This window comes from Gavialis gangeticus, unplaced genomic scaffold (genome assembly GCF_001723915.1).
Source record: "Gavialis gangeticus isolate Ggan-Ray unplaced genomic scaffold, GavGan_comp1, whole genome shotgun sequence".
Classification (NCBI taxonomy): domain Eukaryota; kingdom Metazoa; phylum Chordata; order Crocodylia; family Gavialidae; genus Gavialis; species Gavialis gangeticus.
In genome coordinates, this window is record NW_017729024.1 from 80719591 (window position 1) to 80744499 (window position 24909).

Genomic DNA, 24909 nt, shown 5'->3' on the forward strand with positions numbered 1-24909 from the left:
AATCGGCAGAATTTGGGAACCATTAAGGTGGAGCATTCTCTTGACTTTTCTCTTGAGCATTCTCTTTCTCCAGTACTTGAAATCTTTTAGAGCAATGATGGCCAACCTGAGGCATCGGTGATACGAGTGGCACAGGCAGCTGCTGTGTGCATGACAGATTGGGGAGGGGATAAGCAGCACAGTGACAGGTAGGGCAGGGAGCATTAAGCTGAGCAGTGGATCCGGCATGGGAAAAGGATCTGAGTGGTACTCAGGGGGGGTGTGGGGCTAATTTGTGGCATGCCTGCTGAAAAGGTTGGTCCCTACTGTTCCAGAGAACAGGAGATGAAGTTGCCCAGACTTCCTTTCTACCATGGAAATTCAGGTGATGCAACAAGTCAGCACAAAAATATTCTTTTAGAATTGCAGCTGGTTTGGCCAAAATTCAGATGGAACAGAATTTCACTACTGCACATTCAGTAGTAGTTATGAACCTAAATAGGATTCTGCTCATGCACCAGTTATTCTTCCTGTAATTTAACCCTATAGAAACGTAGAGTTTCTTTATGTGGCAAGAGGTAAGTTTTGAAATGAGGTATGTTACCCAAAGGAAAAGAGAGGTTATGGAGAGAAATGATGTGTAGTAGAGCACGACTGTGTTTGCTGGGGCCAGGCCAAGTGAAAAGTGGATGCATGTCAGGACTGATTAAAAAATTGTGCAGTGTAAAAGTACAGTGCTTTATGATGATGGTGGAATGATTGGAAAGTAATAAAAAATGCAGGTTTGGACAGAGCATTATTTTGTTTTAATCAGCTGTAAATCTAAATGAAAAAATATGCCTAGAACTAACTCAAAGTGATTCCAACTTAAAATTTAAAAAAATGTGGTTTAATCTATGTAACAGGTTTAAACTTAGAGTATCTTGGACCAAAATAATATGGTACTTCTCTTTGCTCCTAAATGAAAATAATACAATAGTGGGGATGATGAGAATAGATTTTGAGAGATATGGGACCTATTTGAAAATCACAGGTTGTTAATTTTTCATAATTACAGTTTCTCAAAAATTCTAGAAATAAATATTAATACATGTAGAATTCTAAGCAGCTACAGTATTTAAAAAATATCCCCCCTGAAGAAACCCCTGTATTATTTAAAACGTGTTTATCATAGGACATCAAAGAAATAATATTTTTCTTATTAAGTGATTGCAAGGGAAGTCTATAATAGTAGAAGGAGACAAGAAGACTAGTAGTTATAAGAAACCAGAGTTAACCTGTTGTTAACAACAGAAGCAGTAGATTGGTTTTAACAGGGGCAGCAACTTTTTTAACCATCCCAAAAGATATTTTCAGGTACTTTGCCCTCATCTTTAAACCATTTGCTCCTTAGGAATACAGGTGATTGGTTACTAATAATATGCTTACAATACAATAAGGCAAATCTGTTTGTGAATAGGACTTTTAATTAGGGTCACCAGGGAATGAAGACAAAAGGAGGTAAGTAAAGAGCCAGGGGACCTGGATTAAAAAACTAGGAAGAGGAGGCAATAAGTGAAGATTTAGCAATGTTCTTAAGGAGATATTAGTACCATTGACCTGAAATATTTATATACTAATTTGAGAAGCACAGGGGAAAAGCAGGAAGAATTGGAGGTCCTCATACAATCAAGGAATTAGGATGTAATAAGGATAACAGAGATGTGGTGGAATAGTGCACATGACTGGAGTATGATCATGGACAGGTACTCCTCACTTATTGTCCTGGTTAACATTGTTTCATTATTACATTGCTGATCTCTTAGAGAACATACTTGTTTAAAGTTGCACAGTGTTTGGTTATGTTGTTTGGCTGACGCCTGCTAGTAGGTAACTACTACTGATGTAATTGGATTTGCTTAACATCATTTTGCTTAAAGTTGCATTTTTCAAGAATGTAACTACGATATTAAGCGAGGAGTAGCTATAGGTATAACTTTTTCAGGAAGGACAGGCAGGGGAAAAAGAGAGATGTTTCTGTATATATAAAGGAGATGTGTACATATTCTGAAGGGTGATATGAGTAGGCCTGTTGAAAGTCTTTGAACAAAGGTGGGAGCAGACATTAGAGGACAGGATGAGGATTAAAAATGACATTGAGAAATTGGAAAAATAGTATGAATTAGGAAGAAATTCAATAAGGAGAAGTACAAAGTATTGTACTTGGGAAGGAACAGTCAAATGCACAAATACAAAAAGGGAGAGTCTAAGCTGTCTAAGATGTAGTACAGCAGAAAAAGGCCTGGGGCTTATAATTAGGGGTCTACTTAAATTACAGTTAGACTTTCCAATTTTTGCACGTTGGTCACGGCATAAAGAGCACATTTCATGGACATTCATAAATGTGCTTTGGTGGCCCCACCCCTTGGTGCTGATTGGTGGAGAGGCCCTGGGTTGGGGACGAAGGATGAGGGGGCAGCCGCCATCCTGACTGCTGGCTGCTCTTTGTGCAGCCCTGTGCCTGGACACTTATTGGCAGAGAGGCCCTTGAGGGGAGGAGAAAGGAGGGGGTGGCGGCCATCTTTTCTGCTTCCCTTCATGCCACAGCCCCCACTGGGGAGCCAGCATTTTATTTTTATTAAGTTTTTATTGTTGTTGTTGATTTCGTGGCTAATCTCGGATTCTCACGGTTTCCACAAAATCTGTAAAACCGCAATTTAAGTAGACTCCTACTTCTGCTAGTTTACAAGTTGAATATGAGCTGACAATGTGATAACATCACAAAAAGGCTAATAGCTGTGTTAAAAAGAATGTTGTATGCATGTCACAGGACATAATTCTTTCACTCTACTGTATTCAGCATTGGTAAAATGGTAAAACCTCACCTAGAGTACTGTGTCAGGTTTTGGGCACCACGTTTCAAGAAAGAGTCACACAAATTGGAAAGAATTTAGGGAAGAGCAACAAAATGATGATTTATGGGGAGAGATTGGAAGAACTGGGAGTGTTTAGTCTACAAGACTTGATAACTTAATTTGATAGTGTTCTTCAAAAGGTGTTTTTTGAAGATATGTACTGGACTTCAACTAAAATAAGGGAGATTTAGTTTTGATTATCCAAAATAGCTTGCTAATTATGCGAGTGGTTAAGCACTGGAACAGCTTACCTAGAGAGGTTGTAAAATATCCATTATTGGACGTTTTTAAATGCAGGTTAGATGAGTGTTTGTCTGGCATGGTTTAGCTAGGGATATTCCTGCCTTGAGTAGGTGGTAACATTAGTAGTCTCTTCTAATTTTTTTCCCTATGATTCTCTGCTGCCATCATAATGGGCTGCAAAGCATTCTTTGCCCTTTTGTTCCCCCTCTGTATGAGCCAAATCCCAGAAATTAATTGACATTAGCTGTTTTGGCAGAGCGTGCATGGATGTCAATAACAATGCCCAAGACAGAGAGGACTCTCTCATCACTTCTGAGAGTGGGAGAAAGGGAGATGTGAATGGTTAGGATATGCTTCTTGATGACACCCATGGGCTTGGCATGGAAGATGTGTAGACAAGTCTGTTGGTGCCAAAGTCCTTTTGTGAGTCTAGTCCTATACATTCATGTTAATTCTTAGTAACTGGATACAGAAATAAGGGGAAAGAAAAGCTGGATTTACTTACATAGTCTAAATATGAAGTATAAGGGAATGTAATTAAGAATCCTGCAAACACTATATTATGGACAAAACAAAGCAAAGCACAAAACCTTGGTACTGACTGTATGAAACCACGTCTGCTCTTGTATTCTTCCACGCTTGCATAGTAGTGAGTATCCTGGGGAAATCTGATCATTTTAGCCCATGTCTACTTTCCTGCCATTTTGATTTTGTATGTGGAAGAATGTCTTCTTTGTGTGTCTCTGTTATGATCTCTCTTCTTTTCATGGGCTGAATACTGCTTCTGTTTTCCATAAGTAGCCTCAGTGATTTCCAAATCCAAAAAAACAGACTCACCAGCCAAAGGCTGAAGAACAGCCTTCACTGAAATGCATCCTGTCTCCTAAGTGACTTCTCCTTGTCAGTGTAAACATCTGCAGAAATTCAGTTCTACTCGATTGCCCTCCTCTCCCTTGCTACCACATTCATTCTGCTCTTTAGAGTGTCATTCTTCATCCTTCCATTGTCCCAAGTCTGCAGATCTTTATCCTAAGGAGCAATTTAAATGTTGAATGCAAGTAGCAGTACAGGATTTTGTCCTCCTGGCTTTGTCCTTGAACATTTGCAGAGTTGATTTAAGCACGTGCTTGAAGTTCAGCACACTGCCATGCTGGGGTGATAGTTTTTAGTTGCCTTCAAGACTGAGTCCTTAGTTTACATCTCTATTTGTGTGTGTAATTAAGCACCACTGTGTACACAGAAAACACCATCAGAATTTAAAAAAGCCAGAGCAAAGACTGTGCTCACAGCTGTTGCACTGATTGCTGTCCTGTCTTTTATTTATGCTATTGGGTAGCTTTTTCCTTGTCATTTAAGATAACAATAGCCTGTACAGAAAATAAATCTTTACTATGAAGTGAAAGCCTGTTAATATTTTGCTCTTCAAATTCCAGACAAGTTCCTCAGATATCTTTTTCAGGCTATTTGTCAAGTGCTCCCTCTGCAACAGTGTTTTGGATTGCTTTCTGGGATGTTTATTTAATGGACTAAATGGACAAGGCTGACTAATCTGCTGTAACGTGTTATAAAAGTTCAGCTCTGTAAATGAGTTGCAGGGCAAATTTAACTTCTAAAAAGGGCAGACTTTCAGATTGCTCTCTTCTGAGCATTGGACTCAACTAGATTGCAGGGCTCTTGTTAAAGTCAATGGCAAAACTTCCATTGGTTTCACTGTGAACAGACCTCAGCTGTGTTTTTGGAGGGGGGAGTCAACAAATCTCAAGCAGGTCAAGGTCCACAGTAAACTCTGTTTAAATAAGTTTGCCACTGGAAACAGTTTTATCCAAAAGATATGAAACAGCCAAATTTTTATGTAAAGTAAAAATCAAGGGCTGAAGAGTTGCTTCTAATACTACTCGCTGGATTGCACTATACACTGACTTACCCTATTAACTTTTTTGAAATTAGGAATTTTGCAACATCTCATTTTTAAACAAATGTCTACTTCTGCAGTGAACTTTCTGTTGTATATTTTCATCCTACACTCTGCTTTGAAACACTACTTGGCAGATTTAGAATACAACAGGAAATGGAGTCAAAATGTGCACTCCTGGAGAACTCCAGTATAGTTTGCAAGCTACTTAAGAAAGTAAACCAGGCCTGGAAAAAGAGTTTATTAACCTCCTGCAGCTCTATTTACTTTATGTTCCAAAAAAGGATAAAAATCATTTACCTTAGAAAATTTACAAATGCACATTTATATTCTTGTTACTTGTTGGCAGGCAAGTAATAGTGACATTTGTATACAATTACCAGCATTGAACTGGAGGGATTCACTCAATTTAATATTCCCTTTTACAAAAAATTGCACCTGGGATACAACTGAATAGAGATTTAAAAAAGTTTGGTTTAGAGCAGTCAAAGTGTAGCCAGTTCTTCTGATATCTTTTATTTTCTTTTTGAAACGAGTTCTCACAACATACAGCTAGAAACAGACTTAATATCCTTCAAAAGGCACATGGGTCTATGTTATGAATTCTTTTAAAAGGTGTTGAAAAGATATTTTGCTGAGAACTAAGACTGTTATGGAATCACTGACGTTATTCAGTATCTGAAGTCCTAAGCCATTTTCTTTTATAAAACTAATTTTGATTTCCCCCTATTTTATATAAAAGCCCCTTTCTTCAGAATGATTCTCATGTACTCTTTGCTCAGAGAATAATTTATTTTGGGAAGTCTGAGGTTCTTGGACAAGTCAGTTATGGATAACTGAAGAAAAGGTGTGTTTTCATTAAGTTTTTTTCCGCAGAAATTTGTTCATGTAAAAACTTCAGTAAGAACTAGCACACAAGGCCTATTTTGTTTTTACCAAATGGGAGTGCAAAGCTTTAAGTTATTAGTAGTAATATTATCATGTGTTATAACTTTGAGAGGTCTGGTGAATGTTACAGACTCTACTTTTTGTCATCTAAGTTCTGATTTATAAAAAAGAAGAAAAAATTACCTCATTTTGTTGGGAAGCTGACTTCAAAATATTAAGTGTTTTTACTAGACATACATGTTTGCCACATTCATTTTTTTCATTATAAGTCACTTTTCACTTTCATCATAGTGTTTGGGGTTTTTTTCAAAATGTTGAAGACGTTGACAACTTCCTTAGTTCTTTTATTAATCTTCTGTCTTCTCAACTTCCCAAGGTGGAAGGTGGTTAGGGAAAGATGATTAAAATTAAGTTTGGTGCTAGAAACTTTACTAATTTCCTGAGTTTCTTATATAAGTACCTAAGGTATGACAGTTTAATTTTTTAAAAGGCAATATATTTTCAGTCTTAGTTTTAAAAAAGAATGTTTGTTCTTTTCTCTGGAAATAATATAACATCTGTCATGATTCATGTGAAGTCCTCCCTCCCCCTCCTCCCTCCCTTGGAAAGTACTCAAAACTTCATTGAGTGATCAAAGAAATCTTCCAACCAGATTCATTAATGTCAGTCCATTCTAGTAATACATTTGAAGCCCTTTTTAATACTATATTTACTTCATGTTTAGCACATATCTTTCCAATTATGAAGAAGGGGGTTAATGTGCTGAAAACCTTTTGGAGGAAGCTGTATTAAGGAAAAACCAAAACAGGAGTAATTTAGCCATCTGTGATTTGGCAGTTTGAAACAGTATCTTAAACACTTATGGCTTGTGAAAGGGTCCATTTTTTAATACTCCTCTTCTCTCCTCACCTCTTTTTTGCTCAGACATCTGAAGTTGAAGTCTTCTGAGTGTGGCACACTGGCTTAAAATTTTGGTATAGAAAATATATTATTTGTTCAGTGTTGGAAGTATGCTTCCTTTTTCAGACTTTAATTCTTTGGTGTTTGTATGGTTGACTGTCACTGATTCACGGTTGGTTATGAAGTAGCCAGTAGTTAAGTTGCTTTACTGTCCTTTTTTTATAAATAGCCATTAAATCAACTTGACTAATGTATCTGGTAGTATTTATCTTTTCTGTTCATGAAACCTGTGCTTGACTTTTTAATGAATTGCCTTTATTTTAAATTACTATCATATTCCTATAACTGAGGACTCTGAGCTATGAACATCAATGACAAAAGCTCAGTTACATGACATCATTATGAAGCTGATTATTGTTTTAATCAGTGGAGGTTGCATAGCCAGACCTGTCCAGTACTGCAAATCAATCTTAAATCAGTATTATAGACATTTATAAATCAAACACAAATTTATCTACTGTGCTAAGACCAGTGTACACAAGCTAACAACCCCTTTTTGATTCTTTATAATGAAGTAGTATAGTCCAGGGATGCTTGCTAGGATATCTGTTTTCAGAAGAATATTTTAAACTGTGTAATCGTGAGGGTAAAGGTGGAACCTACAGAAAATACATGACTTTGTACAGACTTAGAAATGAACCTTAAAGTACTCTGCTCAAGAACTTAAATAGATTATTTTGAGAAAGTTGAATATTTACCAGATGCCTATCAATCTGAAGACATAAAAGCCAGTTTTGGCAGAGGGATAGGAGGAGTTAAGCTTAGGGTCAGTGCCTTTATGAAAAACATAATTCTCCTGTTGCAGTGGATTAGGAAAGTCCTGGGATTCCTTCTAAGGCGCTGCCTCTAGAACAGTGGTGTGCAAGACAATCCATTGGGGTGGGGGAAGAAAATATTAGAACTTGTATTTCTATTTCTATTTATATAAATATACATATATTGGGGGTGCGTGCTCAAACATTTTTTACTGATAGGGGTGCGCAATCAAAAAAGTTTGGAGACCACTGCTCTAGAAAATGGATACGTACAGCCACTTACCAAACCTGATCTAGATTCACAAGGCATTTTTTAAGCTGTGTGAACACAGACCAGGACCACCGTGTATAGTTGTTTGCTGGTCCCAGGATCTGTGCAGGGAAGCCAGAGTAAGTAACTTGGGGGTGGTATGGTGGGTAGGGGAGGGGGGCTAGTAGGTCCACTGGCAGGGGTTGCTGGATCCACTGGGTCAGCTAAAAATAGCTCATTCAGGGTCAAAGGGGTAGGAAAAGCACAGCCCCATGGCTTTCCCAACCCCAGGCTGCACTCCAAATGTGTACAAGTATTTGATAGTTTGGGTTAATCCATTTCTATTCTAAGTTAGTTCACCTTCTAGTTATGTCCCTGTAAATGTAACATCTATATGTACCCAATGTGTATGGGCTCCACCATTTGTATCAGCTTCTGCTTGTTAACATTTTGAACTACCATCCCCTTCTATCTTCCAGAAGTAGGAAGAAGCTTTATGTCTTTTCTACCATCTGTGAAACGTGGGAACTTTTATCTCTTCAGAGCCAGCTGTCTGCCAAGTATGAGGATGGAGAAGTTGCACAGCAGAGATCATATTACTCTGTCACAGTCCCTGTATATTTTGAGTCCTTTTCCACAATGAAGGACTCCAGTCTGTGTTTTATAGTTTTCCTAAGCAGTGCACAACTGAGAGGATTCATGACAGTTTCACTGTTGCCCGTAGGATTCTGAACAGAAGTTCTAAACCTCTTCAGAGTTTTAATAGCGCTCTGCTTTTATCGGTTTGCAGATGTGAGATGAAAATACTGCAATAATTTATACTTGAAATGGTATCTTTACAGCTATAGGGCCTGCATTTTTCCTAAAAATCTGAAAGACTGAATACTGAAAAAATAGTTTATTCTCTCCCAGTTGCCTGGGAGAGTGCCCATTTGCCATTGGCTAGCTAGTGTGTAAATTTTTTAAATCTTGATTTTTAACTGGTGTTAAGTTGTCCAGAGAATCTACAGGACAGGAGATATTCATGACTCACTGCCCTAAATAATTTCATGGGTTGCTTTGTCTTATTTTGTTGCATTTTGCATGGCCGTTTTATATTTTCCATTATTGAGCTATGTGTGGCTTTGCTGGCAGAACTGTGAATTTCTCAATGTGCTCTTGCTAGTAATCAAATCTTGTTGCTGGTGACAAATGGGTTATTCAGCGGGGGGAAAAATAAATTTAGGAAAGCTCTGGTTACTGCTAGATCCAGCTATTTCTCAACAGGAAGGCATCTAAACAGCATTTAAATCTCTATTGTGCTCCCCACGCCCCAATAAAAATGAAATTAAAGAAGCAGGCAATAAGACTTTACATTTTAAAGACCTAATAACATCATGTAAATACTTGCTGAACTTGTAGAATCTCTAACAATTTGTGTAAGACATGTCAAATATTTGAGAAAATTCTAGAATTGATAGCACATTGTGCCTCTCCAGGAGCATTTTAGCTCATTTTCATGCAAATCAGTCATTATCAAGGACAAGTCTGGGACGTTGCATTTCAGTATCTTTTTCCTACTGGACTTAAATTTGCACCATTAGCACTTTATTCTCAATTTAGTGTTGAGTTTGTATATTAAAGCACCCAATGTTCTTGGTTGCTGATGGGTATTGGTGAGGTTGGATATAGTATTTGAGGTTATATAACTCTTTTAAAATAGTGTTGCTCAGCTTTTTGGCCCCATGGGCCAGGTAAGTGTCCTGGAGCTGGATTGAGCCTCATGTGCCAGAATTGCACTGCACGCTTGCAGCAGAATTGAGCCCCTCTCTGCCTCTGTGCTGGGATTGGGCTCCAAAGGCCTAGCACCACCCCTTCCCAGCCCTGCTCCCCCCACATCAGAATTGGGCCCTGAGGCCCAGCACTGCCCCCGACCAGCCTTACATGCTGGGATTGGACACCTGATCCAGTAACCAGGGTCCAGGGCTCCCCATGAGTCACGGTTTGAGCACTTCTGCTTTAACATCTAGGAGACTGCTTAGATAGCAATTACACTATAGATTTAGGAAGTCTGTCTGGTTTATGTGCTATTTCCCATACACCTTTTGTTGAAGCAAAATTTATATGAAAAGGTTAGGATCCTACTACACTATGTACTTTCAATTTTTGCTTTTTCTAAAGTGTAGATTATGAGGTTTCCTTCCTATTGCTAATTTCTGTTATGAACATGTTGGGCTCATACACTGTGTATGCATGTGTATGTACAGTATATATTTGTGGTTTTAAAAATAATATTCTCTCTCACTTTCATTATAGATGCTTTCTTTTCTGATTCAATTTCTGGAAACTAGTGAGTTGTCAAACAATTTTCATTATTAACTATTTCTCATTACCTTTAGCTTCTAGTTTGGGGCCCTCATAGTGCACATTATCACTTGTATGGCAGCCTCCATACTTTATATTCAGAGGTAATCTGAATGGCAAGCTGCCTGAGATCAAAGATTAAGGCCTACATTTTCATGTGTTTACCAGGATTGTTGCGTTACATTTTGATACAAGTGTCTCATGACTTCCCAATATGTAATATATTCTAACACGCAATAAGACAAGAAAAAGAACCAAGAAAATTCGTTAAGCAGTTAATCTAATTACATAACCATTCATCCTCTCAGATGGAAAACTGTGTATAAGAACACATTTTTCTTCTTCTTTTCCTGTTCATCTGTAGACACCATATCCTTATTTACTATGTTCATGGTTTAGAAACATAAATCCACTGAGTCAAAGGTTCATGAGTTTGCCCAATCTCCTTATTAAAAAAAAAAAAAATTCTCTCCGTGAAGGCTTGTCATACAAAATCACTTCTTTTTTAAATCAAGAGTTAATGTTACTTATTTTGATTAGTTTAGGACTCATAAAAACACTTGTTTTTATACAAACTGGTAAAATGCCTTTGGAAATGCATTGGCGTGAAAGTTGTTCCATAAATTTAATAATATGTAAAATGTTTTGTAATGTAGAGACATCATTTATAATATATGTATGTAGCCAGACTTGTATTGTTCTCAATCTGCAGTGCAATTACTTTGGCTAAAGACATTTTCAGCAATTTTGGTTAACAGTAAAATAACACTCTAGAATAATAACAACTATATGGTAATTCCATTTCCAGCATTACTTATGCTGTAAGATTATATTCCCATTGAGATAATCCCAGTATGAATCTGTTTTTGTTTCACACTTCCTCAAAACTTGCTAGAATTATTGTTTCAGATTTGTTTCCACCTCTAGTTTTTAGTAAGAATTTAATAGACCCTCAAGGCAATTACTGCAGTAGGGGGCTTGTTAATTCACCTTTCCAGGGGGCCATTGTCATTTTCTGCCACCTCAGTTTGATTACCTATTGATGTAAAATAAATTGCAGGTCATAAATAATAACAGAAGGCTTGTATGCAGGACTGACAATAGTCAGTGCAGCATGAACACTGAAGGAATTTCTTTAATGTAGCCTTGAGTGTCATCCCTGGTTTAGTTACCTCTGAAGACAAAGTGAAAGTCAATTTGTCACTGGTAATTTATAGCTTGAATTTTTTTGAAAAAGGAATTGCTCTAAGGAGCATGTGGCTAAAGAACAGGCCAGCATTGATGATGTGCCTTGGATGGTTTCTGACATGGCTTGATCCAGCTGTGCTGCAGTGCATAAATCACAGTTCTGTCAACAGTTTGGTCTTTACAGTTGTTAAGATAAAATACTTTACTGGTTAGGAAAATGCTCATCTACTCAGTGAACTTATAGATACAGTATTAAGTAACATATGCTACTTCAGTAAACTCTGTGGACTTCCTTTGGCAAATTTTCAGTAGTAGGAAGAATACGTATGTATGGGTAAAAATATATATAGTGTCTAAATTATGAAGGGTTTTTCTAAAGGATAACACCACAATTTTGATTTATGTGATCTATGTGTTCTTGGAGCCTTTATCATGTTATGTCATCTGAGGAAAAGGGAAGCAGTCCACATCCTACATACAGCTGTTCTAACTTTTTTAGACTCAAGGCACCCCTTGAAAAATGCCAGTGTTTAGTTTTCTGTAATTCCTTGACTATGGAAAAATCATAGAGCAAGTTTTCTGTTGCAAAGAATTCAAACATCATAATAGGTTAGAATGTACTTGACTATGGATTCCTATTTGAAGTCTCTGGGTTTATCTTGTGAGTTGTGCAGGAGTTTTGTATGCTTAATGCTATTAGTATTGCACTGCACCCTTAAAAGAATCTTGCAGTAACTCCCTAGGGTGCCACAGTACCCTGACTGAAAATCACTTCCAGAGTATAAAATGAAACAAAAATATTGGTATTTTACAACACTGGTGTTCTTAGTTGGACAATGTGGAAACATTGCTGCTGCAACATCATCTAGAGCAGTGATTCTTAACCAGGCCTGGCCAATCCCCCACCCCCACTGTCCAGCCTCTCTGCAAGGAGGTCAGCAGTATTATATAAGTTTTTGAATTTGGGTTCCACTCAGTTCATAAAATGTAAGGAGGGATGCCTTGAGTCCAGTGATAGGTGCTTCCAGTCCAAAAAGATTGAAAACCACTGTTCTAGAAGGATATGAATTCACAATAGTTGGATTTGGATTTTGTATTACTACAAAACTGACATGGGATATCATTGATGTCAGCTCTGAAAGGACTAGTGATCTGTATAAATAAGATTCTAATGTAGGTAAATATTAAAAATCGTAACTATGTATTTTTCAATTTTTAAACTTCATAACTGGGTGTGATGCCATTTTTCTTTAAGTCAGTTTGTTGACAATATTGGACCATGAAATGAACTGCATATCAAATTTGACAACATTGTGTTTATATCCTACCTTCTAACTAGCTCAGTGTAACTATTCTTACAAAAAGTAATTAGTAATAACTTTGGATCATAAAAATGAAATAGAATCTAAAATTGTTTTAATGAAAGCTTCAGGTAAATTAGGGGATTATACTGGAGAAACTGCAAGAAAATCCTCTGCGTGTTTGGTGGCCTTAGATTTGAATGTTGCTTAGATAAATATTTTTCCCAGGTGTGCAAAATATTATGCACACCAGCTTTCATTTAAAATCGATTCCGTAGCTGTAGCCAGGGGCAATTCCAGCTTGCCTGAAATAATGTACTCCAGATTGTTAAAAAACCCGAAGGAATTCTCTTCCTTTTCACATCTGCAGTTTAAGTTTTTAACATTTTATTCAGGTTTAAGTAAGAAAAGCCTTTTCCTTAAGAAACCAAACATATATTTTATATAAAACTTACCTTAAAAAACTGCCACAAATGCTTGAAATGCATAGAAGATACTAACTATAAAATAGTCGAAAGTCTTAATGGGAAAGATCAGCTTAGTGATTGCTGATTCCTTTCCATTCTTGTGAATGGTAGTCAGTCTTATTCACAAATATACTGAAAGTTTTTGGGCTTTATAGCACCCATACCTGAGATCACTGCATGCACCAGGGCTCCATGCATCCTTCCATCCTGTCCCATAGACAGCATGCCATCATCCCATCCTCTTTTTCATGTATTCTTTGCAATTTCCCCAATCTCCCCTGCCAATGATTGTATCCCTGTCATTCTTCTGGTCCATGTCCATCTTTCTGCCATGTCAGGGGCTCTATAAAGGTCCTTTCCCATCCCCAAACAGGTGTTCTGTCTGAGCTGGCATTTCCTCCTCTCCCTTCTCCTCTATGTTGCCCCCTCATTAGGGTCTGCTTATGCCCTCCCCTTGCTGGGGCTCTATGGGCTCCTATACACATGCAAGGAGGCTGCTCTGATGCGCTGTAATTACAGCACATTGGAGCAGACTCAATCAAGTCTGTTGGAGCTTAGTAATTACTGTGCTCCAGCAGACTCCAGTGTCACATGTATCAGTATCCCCATGCTGAAAAATGGTGCAGGGGTGCTTTAAACCAGGGTTTCTCAACTGTTGGGATGCGAAGATCCTCTAGGTGGGACTTGAGTTGTGGCGGCGAAACTGAAAGTGCCACAGTGGGACTTCCGGTTTTGCTTTTGTATGCTTCAATTGGCCACTGGGGAACTCTCTCTCCTTCCCCCTGCTCTTCAACTGACCTCTGGGGAACCCTCCCCCTACTCATCAACTGGTGGGGCCAGGATTTTTTGACCTTATGTAGGTGGGATGTAAGGTGCAAAAGGTTGAGAACCACTGCTTTAAACTAAAGCTTGTTCAATAAGCTTTAGTTCAAAGTGCCCCACTGCCATTTTTCAGTGCAGGGACGCTGATATATGTGATGCTCCAGGTGTTTCTAGAGCTGTGCTAATTAAAGTGCCCCCCTCCCTCACCTCCTGGAGCATGTCTATAAATGCCCTATATGTTCCCTTCCTTCATCTATGGTAGGGTGCCCCAGTTTCTTTGATTAAATATGGTTGAGGTCAACTACAGTTCAGCTGCCTAAGTATATCCACCAGCTAAACCAAGACCAAACTGAACCTTGCTCTACTTTAAAATGTAACACCATGTTATCCATCATGATGGCTAGCGCCTTTTTTTCTTGTGCAAATACTCTAAACACCTTGGAGCATTCTTCTCTGCTGCTCCTGAGGCATGGCACAACTGTCTTTGGATATCTAAAGGGCTCTACCATTTCCACATGCAAGTCCCTCTGGAAGATGCACTCACAGGTCACTAAATCATTGGATGCAGGGGTGGCAGTGGATGTAGTTTTCCTAGACTTCAGGAAGGCTTTTGATACTGTCTCTCACCCCATTCTCATTAGGAAGCTGGGGGACTGTGGCGTAGACACCCATACAGTCCAATGGGTCGCCAACTGGTTAGAGAGTTGCACCCAGAGGGTGGTAGTGGATGGGTCCTTCTCGACCTGGAAGGACGTGGGAAGTGGGGTCCCACAGGGCTCGGTCCTTGGGCCTGCCCTGTTCAATATCTTCATCAGTGATTTGGATGAGGGGGTGCAAAGCACCCTGTTCAAGTTTGCTGATGACACTAAGATGTGGGGGGATGTGGGCACAATAGAGGGGAGCAACAGGCTACAGTTGGACCTAGATAGGTTACAAGGATGGGCGGAGGAGAACAGGATGGGGTTTAACACAGACAAGTGTAAGGTGATGCACCTGGGGAGGAACAATCGGCACCATACATACAGGCTGGGGAACTCCCCTCTTGTCAGCACGGAGGTGGAAAAGGATCTGGGAGTCATTATTGACTCCAAGATGAACATGAGTCGGCAATGTGGGGAGGCGGCTAGGAAGGCCAACCGCACCTTGTCGTGCATCCACAGATGCATCTCGAGCAGGTCCAAGGAGGTGATCCTCCCCCTCTATGCGGCACTGGTCAGGCCGCAGCTGGAGTACTGCGTCCAGTTCTGGGCGCCGCACTTTAAGAGGGATGTGGACAGCATCGAGAGGGTCCAGAGGAGGGCCACTCGTATGATCAAGGGACAGCAGGGTAGGTCCTATGAGGAAAGGTTGCGGGACCTGAACCTGTTCAGCCTTCAAAAGAGAAGGCTGAGGGGGGATCTTGTGGCCTGTTATAAACTGGTTAGGGGGGATCAGCAGGCGCTGGGGGAGTCCCTGTTCCCCCGAGCGCCGCAAGGAGTGACCAGGAACAATGGTCACAAGCTGGCGGAGGGAAGGTTTAAGTTGGACATCAGGAGGCGCTACTTCACGGTCAGGGTGGCTAGAGTCTGGAACCAGCTTCCGAGTGAGGTGGTGCAGGCTCCCACCCTGGGGGTTTTTAAGAGGAGGTTGGATGACCACCTTACTGGTGTCATTTGACCCCAGTGCTCTTCCTGCCATGGCAGGGGGTTGGACTAGATGATCTGCTCAGGTCCCTTCCGACCCTAGAAACTATGAAACTATATTTGCCATCCATGCTGCCTATAATGTATCAAGACCAAACATACTGCATATTAAGTAAAGATGAAGGGGAAAGTACTATATTTCTTCTCATTCCCACCCCTGTCTACTTTTGTATTTTGAGTTTCTTTGGCACCCAGATCAGTAGTTCTCAACCTTTTCTGGAGTGAAGGCACCATTTGAAAATGGCAGCTTTCACTTTCCACTTGTTTTTTGAGTGTGAAAAAATAATATAGCAATTCTTCCATTGCAAAGAACTCAGACCATAACAGAGCAGAACGTTTTCACACTATGAATTGCTATTTGAAATCTTTGGGTTTGTCTTGTGAATTATGTTTGCACACCTAATAGTGCAAATATTGTGTGGCACCCTGCAGCATCCTTAAAAGGACCTCAAGGATGGTGTGGTACATTAGTTGAAAGACACTGATCTAGATTATTCCTTCTTAACTGTCTGGAAGGTATCTGCCATGCATTCAAATCTGTTACAAACAGATAATTATATTTTGATGATTCTGTTTCCAAATTGACACAGAAATCTTTGTTTTTATTCTGTAGCAAGGATATATATTAAATGCAACTTCTACTAGTCATAATCCCCCCCTCTACCTTCTTTTTCCCTTGCCTGAATTAATTGGCAAACTGTGCTGCTGGTCTCCAGTCTATCTGCAGTAAACAGTTAGCATATTGACCAGGGAATTCTTGTCTCTGGGAGCAACTGTGCATAATGCTATGCTTTTGGAGTAAGAGTAAAGATCACTTCATAACTGAATAGTTACATTCTATGCAGAACATGTTAATCAAAACAAACATGATCTTGGATTTATTTAATTCATTCTTCCAGTCTGTGATACTAATGCAACATTTTGAGAATGAACAATTTTTCACTTGTCAGTGCTTTAGCAGTACCTACAGTTGTAACTGAGAGAAGGCCACATGCATAACTTTTTTTGTTCCCTCCAAAGTTTAACCCCTTTATTTTCTTATGTTCCCTTGAACAGGATTTATGCTTGATTAAGTTACTGTCTTTTATCATAATTAAAGAAAAATGTTGTGGAGAGTAAGCTAAAAACTCTGTTCAATGAAAAACAGATTGTCCAGCTTGCAGCGAAACAAAAGAGACCCTGTCACACACTTTGCCTCTTTTCTGAATAATCAGCAGTCAGAAAGATTTATCTACTGTGGGAATAACTCAACTGTCCTGAGCTGAGGGGTAAGGAGGAAGGAGAGCATATTTAAGCTTTTCAGAAAGGAAGTTGCATGCTGCAGTTTGCCTGAGATCACAGGAATGGCAGCTATAGCATAGTGCTCATAACTAGTATTTGTAAACCATCTTGCCCATTCGCAGTTCATGCCAAAAATGGGCTGGTTGATTTTAACAATATCTCTCTTTAGTACGATAAGTGAATTACTGTGTACACAGTACTCTTGATTTATAAAGGGCTTCTCCTCATGGTGCCTCAGAGTCTCATTTTAAATAACGTAGACTGCTTGCAATTTTTTTAGTGTATATTTCTGGCAGATTTAATTCCACTGTTGTTGTCAACTTCCAGCTATTTGCAGTTACCTGAAAACAATAGCACATTGTGTAAAAATTGTGATAGAACACCAAAAGGTTTTTAAAAAAAAAGGTGGGGGAGGAATGGGCAGAGGGAAGTAAGGGGCAGGTGGGGGGGGGAAAGGAATCTGAAAGTTATTCTTTTATTTGGTCGTTTTTGGAAAACCTGTATTTGTACTTTTACTTTTTATTTGCTACATTATAACAGAACTTCTGTGGTATATCAGACTGCTTAGGTGTCTTAAAGTAATGTGATGTCCAAGATATTTATATAAGAGAGAAGTTTATAGTTGTACATGCATAAAACTGTTTCCATATTTTAAATCAGATTTAATATAAATAGATTGTGAATTTTCTGTATATATTGCTTTCTGTTGCTTTCATGTCACATGGGAAATATATTTTTGATGCTTTTTGTAATTTTAAAAACTTTTAATAAGTTTAAGTCACATAATTAACACCTACTGAAACAAACTGAGGCAAAGTGGTCTAAACAGAGCTGGTTGAAATCTAAATTGGAGTTTCAGTTTGTGTTGTGCTAACAATTTATGCCATGCTCTATTTAATGATTTCAACAAAGATATGGTCATAAATGATGGGGGTGATAAATAAGGATATTCTAAGAAATGCTTTATGACTAAATATATTTTTCTGTGCTTGAACATACAAGTATGCTTTTTTAAATTTTGTGAGTGATAAAGTACCACTCAAATTGTACTAAAGAATATATCACTTGCTGCGTATACACATGTGCAGTAGCCTATTTTACTGCGCATTAGAGTGTGACAGCAAAAACCATGTTAATACACTAATGCGCAGTAAAATTAGGCTACTGTGAATTAAACATCACTAAAATGTGTGCTTTTGCTACTGCACATTTGGGCAGCCTAATGTGTATTTAGTTAGTACCTCACATTAGAGGTACTAAATTTAATGTGCAGTAGCAAAAGCTCCTCAATGAATGTGTAGATGCACCCACTGAGAGACCCTGTGTCCAGTTCTGGGCGCTCCGCTTCAGAAAAGATGTGGAGAATCTTGAAATGGTCCAGAGAAGGGCTACAAGAATGATTAAGGGCCTGGAGTACAAACCTTGTGAGGAAAGACTAAGGGATCTGGGATGGTGTAGCCTGAGGAAGAGAAGACTGAGGGGGGACCTGGTGGCCATCTATAAATATATAAGGGGTGAGTGTCAGGAGCTGGGAGAAAAACCAGGGTGCCCCAGAGCAAATAAACTGTTAGAGGACAGTTTCAGGTTGGATGTAAGGAAGAACTTCTTTACAGTACGGGCAACCAGAATCTGGAATAGACTTCTCAAGGAGATAGTGCTGTCCCCAACCTTGGAAGTCTTTAAGAGGAGACTGGACAGACACCTTGCTGGGATCATTTGATCTCAGCAGTACTCCTGCCCAGAGCAGTGGGGTTGGACTTGATGATCTTTCGAGGTCCCATTCCAGCCCTTAATTTCTATGATTCTGAGGACCAAGAGTGATATTTTTCTTCTGTTTTCATCACTTCTCACTCTGTCAGTTTAATTGGTCATAGTAGCAATTCCTACTGTAGGAAAGAAAGTGAATAAGAAAAACTGAAGTGCCTCAAGTATTGTCTTGCTTCAGCTGGTCTTTGGGGAGTTTGTTTGCTTCTGTTCTTAGTTGTGAACCATCAGTAAGATGGTGCCTGATATTCCTAGCAATCAAGGACCTTGACTATTATAAGCAAATCTATCTCAGAAGAAAACAATGTAAGTAGGAGGTAATCTTGCATAGTTGATCTTGGACACATGAGAATGTATCCAAAGCCTCACGTGCTATTCCTCTGTCAAAAATGACCACTCTGCCTTAGCTCACAGAGTCTCTGGAATCTTGAGAAAAAAATGCTGGTCATATGAAAGGCAAGGTTCTTTGAGTAGATGTGATATCTTTTATTAGACCAACTGGATAGTTGGAAATAAAAGTTCTTAGCAATCTTTGGGGTGCAGTCACCTTTCTTCAGGCATAGGGAATCTTTGCTGTTCTGAGACTCCAAGAAAAGAGAGAAGCTAAAAGTGTGGCAAGATCTCAGTGAGCATTTAAATAAGTAGAAATTAGAAAGACAAAAAGTAATGCAGAAAGGGGAAGGGGAAGGGAAAGAGAGCAGGGGGGAAAAAGGCTAAAGGGAGACCTGACAGTGATGGAATACAAGGTAGAAAAGAGGCTGTCAGTGAAAAAGAAAATAGTTGGAGATCAGGAAAACAGGAATGAGAGAAGCTCAAAGTGTGAGAGGTTGTAATGAAAATATAAATAGGTAGAAAGAAGAAACAGAAGGTAAAGCAGGAAAGGGAGAGGAAAGGAAGCGGGGGAAAAGGCCAAAGGGAAACATCATAGATAATAATACAGGGTAAGAAAGAGGCTTTCAGTGAAGAAGGAAATAATAAGAAATCAGGGAAACAAAGGGCAAAGAAATAGGGGAGGGGAAAAAGGTGGAGGAAAAGAAGAATGTAAGAGATCAGGTCAGGCACATACCTGTTGAATCAGATGTCAGGCAGGTTGTAATGTGTCATAAAACCAATGTCTATATTGAGTCCATGATTTTTGTATCCAGTAGATTTATGAAGTGAAGCTCATAGGCTCGTCTGTGGAAGGGGTTTTGTAAGTTTTCTTTGAGGATTAGAAACGAGAGATCAGAGAGGTGATTGTCCTGTGAGAAGTGTGCCCCCGCAAGTAGTTGGGTATTCTTGTCTTTGATAGATTTTTGATGTGTGTTCATTCTGGTGCACAGTTGTTGTTTGGTTTCTCCAACATATTTTCCAGCAGGGCATTTGGTGCATTGGATGAGATATATATCATTTCTAGAGGTGCAGCTGCAAGATCCAAGAATGATGATGGTTCTGTTGTGGGTGTAGTTATAATGGGGGTGGTGCAGATGTGTTGGCAGGTTTTGCATTTCTTGTTCTGGCATGGTCAGAATCCATTAGGTGTGGTTTGGGTCATAAGGAGTTTGCTTCTGCTGCTGAGGTTAGCGAGTTTCGGTGCTTGTTTGAAGGCTAGGACAGGTGGTTCTGGAAAGATCTCTTTAAGAGAGGTTTTTTTCTAGTATGGGTTGCACTTGTTTGAAGATTTTCATATGCTCATATGGAAAAGATCTACTCGTTTCTCAAATGTCTGCTGTGGTGGCAATAATTTCCTGTGACCTTGGAAAGGAGGAGAGTCAGAGACATCTTAGTGTATCCGTGAAGGTACTGGAAACTTTCTTTGGTGTTGTTTACAAGTGGATGGGAAGCTCATTACCTAAAATTACACTCAATATTCTGATGATGGGGACATCATTGGAACAGCACTTTGCTGACTGGAACAGCACTTTGCTGATAATAAGATATTTTGATTCCTGGCTAGTGAAATCTTACTGCTTTCATATAAACACAAATCTGTCTGCTCTCCCTAAGACTTTCTAATGGAAAGATCTTGTTTAATATTCCTTTCTTGTGCTTTGCAATATTGAAACCTTAACTGAGAGGGGGGAAAAGGAGACAGGAATGCCCCAAGTTGTTTATGCAAAGATATCTAGCATGATTTGAATAGCCTTATGCTCATCAGTTACATGATGCACATCAGTTAATAGGCTATCAGTCCAGATTGGTGTATCCAAAGCTGAGAAAGTACAGCAGCTAACTGTTGTTTTGGGAATTGGTATGTGGGGGCAAGAGGCAGGAAAAGATTCATCGGACGCTATCCCAAGCTACAACACTAGCATGACCCTAGCGATCCACAATGGTAGCATGACCGTGACTCATGAATTTCTGTAGCCAAAAGCATATAAGGGAGTGAGGGCCACTCATCAGTCTGAATGGCCATGTACTCATTTAGAGTTGGATCAACATGGGACAGCCCTTGGCAGTTTTGCAGTGGGGCTGCAAAACTTACATCTCTTGAATCATAGCAAAACACATGAAATGCTCTGCCACTGCACCCCACAACACATTACAGTTCATTATTAATCTTTTTTGTTTTGCATGGCTGACTTGAAATTTTCAATTGATCTTTTAAATTCTCTGGATGACTGACTATTGCAATTCTAAAGTTTACATTTACTAAAGCCAGGATTATATTAATGCATGCTGTATTACAGAGGTTTCTCTTGTGGATGCAATTGATAAAAATACATTTTTACTAGCTGTTACTCATGTTTGTCTTGCAGATAGTACAGTTGAGTGTGTCAGTAGAATATTATCTTTCCCCATGCACTAACTACAGATTAATTCACTAACAGCTAATTATGGGGCAATCCTTTGACCCAATGGTTCTCCACTTGTTTAAATTCAGACCATAACTTTTCTGAATTTGGTAGCAACTCAGTTGAGAGTCACTGTTACAGTGCCTCAGCTTACCTCAGTGGTTCTCAAATGGGATGCCGCCACCACCACAGCCAGGTGAAACAGCTTTGTGTGCCTTGGGCTGAGTGAGATTGGGACCAGAGGCATAACTAGTGGTTTTTGTTGGAGAAGGTAATCAGAGTCCAGGGACAAGCCAGGTCAGGAGACCAGGAGGTCATGAAGTAAGAAAGTTTATGAGCGAGCCAAATAAAGAAACAAGAACATCAAATGGAGAGCAGAGTCCACAAACAAGCCAAGTCAGGAAACCAGATCAGGAAGCAGGCAGAGGTCAGGAAGCACCATGCTGTGCTGCCAAAACGATTCCTGCATCTTTCCGTGGACTTACATAGGGGAAGTGTAGGGTCATGTGACAGCTGCCAGTCACTCAGGTGTCGGGGATTAGGTGGAGACTCAGGCACTGATGGAGACTTTAGGTAGGCCTCAGCTAGCTTTTGGGAACAGCAGCAAAGTGGTGGGTTCAGATAGGTGGTTGCACTGACCAGGTCAAAGCACTGGTTTCAAGGCTGTTGGCTTGACGTCTGTTTCTGGGGCTGGTTTCAGTTCCCTGCATTCTGCCTGGCTATAGCTGCCATGGCACAGGCTCTGGGGCTGCTATTCTGGTACTCCTTCCAAATTGGCATCCGGGGCTGGAGCCTCTTTCTTCCTGCCCTAGTTATGGTACTGAGGGCTTCAGCAGGAATTTAAGCCATGCTGTTCCTGGAAACAGAGGAATGAGAGGCAGTCCTACCTGGTGGAACTCTACCTGGGTCCCATTTCAGGGCTGCCACTGCTGCCTGTAGAAACTGCCCAGTGTGCACCTCTGTAAGAGGAGCATTCAGGGCCAGACCAGGACAGTCTGCAGCAAAAGCATGAGCTTCTGCCTGCATTAGCTTTATCAGATAATCCTAAACTAGGTAGGAGCACTGACCCGTGTCTCAGCCCTTCCCAGTCTGGTTCCGCATGAAGCGCATAGGGTAGTTTCATCTGGCGATAGTAGCAGCACCTATGCCACAGCAGCTCTCAAATGGTCGTGCTGCACCCTGCTTGAAAATGAGGGCTTTATCCTATATTACTCCAGTGAAGACAGTGAAGTTGCAAAGGTGTCAAAGAAGGTAGAATTTTTCCTTCATTGTTGCTAATCTTACACCTAGAAGGAAGCAGTCTTCCTTGGTTCTCGGTTCCAACTAGAGTGTGTAGAGTTGGAAGTTAGAGGGAAAAACTTGCCAACTGAGTGCATTTGCTTTGGGGAATCAGTCTGAATCAAATAAACATGGAATCCCACGTTGCCGTTTTATAAATTTTTTTCTCAGAATAGAACCAGACTTAGTATTAGAAATGGGAAGTTTTAAAAACCCCATTATTTTATTTTCATTGTGCCCATTTCTTTTTGTTAAATAAAATATTAACCTTTTTAAATTTAACTTCTGCCAAAAATTACAGATTAGTAGTTTCATCATATGTTTATAAAAATCCCTGTCTTTAAAGGAATATACATACATATTTTCTCTTTCTTTTCAACATAAGCATAGCTTTAATGTCTATACTGAAGTATTATTAGTGGTGAGCCACAGGTGATAAGTCACTCTTAGTTCCTAATTTAACTGAAAAAATCCATGGTATAAATAACTTTCTTTTCAGGCTCATCTGTTTTGCATTTAGCAGGGAGTTTATATACCAGGAGATGTTAGCATGGGAGTTACAGTGGAAACATGTACTTCACTTTTTTTGTAAATTAATCAGAAAGCAGGTTTCCATCAACATCAAAAGAAGAACTCTGAACTCTGCAGCCATGACTCTGGTCATTGTTGGATATATAACTCTTGGTAGTATGAAGCAATGAAAGATGATCTCCTGCTGTTGTTGTTTTCTTGAAGTACTTGAAGAAAGTATTTTTAATGAACATATTTTTTCAGAGATGGTGATGATCAGATATAATAAAATTAATCAGTTTGGAAGAAAGCTCTGCTGGCTCATCCTTGGTGCATCCACCTGAATAAACAAAAATTCATTTAAAAATGTTTTGGGTCAACTCAGGTTTTAAAAAAGCCTCTAATTGGCTTTCAGTTACAGTCTAGAATTGTTTGGCATTGGAAGGAATAAAATTATATGGGACTTTCCTGATGAATGTAGCATTATAAAGGCCTTCATATTCCTTTAGCTTCTTACATTGGCACCATTCACTGACACATGAAGAGTTATGCGAGGCTAAAATGTTGAGTGAAGATGATCAATGACTTTTTTTTTTTTTTGCCTTGTTGCATGATAGGAGGAAAAGTGAAACTAAACTTAAGGCAGTAAATGTGGAAATAACAAAGGAAATACTGTATTTTATGCAACATACATTTAACCTGTATAGTTCATTGCATTTGTAGGCTGTCAGACAAATATCATAGTTGGATCATTTTATGACAAAATATTTGCATCACTACAAATGAAGATCATGTTATGGTTAATTAAACCCCAGCCTGATCATTTAAAAGGGGTCATGAAGGAGTTTCCTTTTCTTTTCATGCAGCATAGCTTTAGAATAGGTCACATGGGATTTCTTTAACATTTATTAGCAGAACATAGGCTAATTCCTGAGGCAGTTGGATACAGGACTTCTCATATGATCTGGCAGTTCCTGTATTATGTAGTTGTCAGGGTGATCCTCAAAATTTTTGAAGCAGTTCCTCCTAAATTATATAAGCATCTGAGGTGATCCTTTGACACTTACACTTTTCAGAGTTAATTTCCTGACTCAGTGTTACTGTATTCTGCTGCTGGTTTCTCTACTTTTTGCCCTTGTTTTGAGTAACATTGCACTGTGGAATGGACCACTGGAACACCTAGAATAATGGACAGGTCCAGTGTCAGCCCAAAGTACTGAAGTTTAAAGCTAGAAACATTTTTTTATAATATTAAGTCAAAGAAAGTCATCGGTGGATAGATTAGGGAACATATGGAGGTACAGGTATCGATTTGGGGAACGGGTTCAGGGGTTCACAAGCATAACGACAGTTAGGGAGGGAAAAGAGTTTTGGCAATTTTTATTGTCATTGATAAGGGGATTACAGTATTTACTTAAATCCAAGATGACTTTGAATTTAAGATGACCCCCCAATAATTACATTGTATATAAGGAAATTTTGTAAATTTGTTATAATTATTCATGTACACAATCTAACTATTGGACAGTCATCTTAAATTCATCCCCTCCTCCTCTCTCCACTCCTGCAGAGGAGAAAGCAGCAGCAGAGGAGTAGGCAGTGGGGGAGTCAAGTGGCC

General features: G+C 39.4%; 1 protein-coding gene and 1 long non-coding RNA gene across 2 annotated transcripts in view; both read left to right on the top strand.

Moving 5' to 3' along the window:
* ROR2 (receptor tyrosine kinase like orphan receptor 2) overlaps window positions 1-24909 on the top strand; it is a 371576-nt gene that overhangs the window by 91021 nt on the left and 255646 nt on the right. The gene's annotated exons all lie outside the window — the stretch shown is intronic.
* LOC109297509 lies at window positions 1866-23334 on the top strand. The gene is made up of 3 exons (XR_002097336.1): window positions 1866-1948; window positions 7012-7015; window positions 23324-23334. It is a non-coding gene; the product is annotated as an uncharacterized LOC109297509 (long non-coding RNA).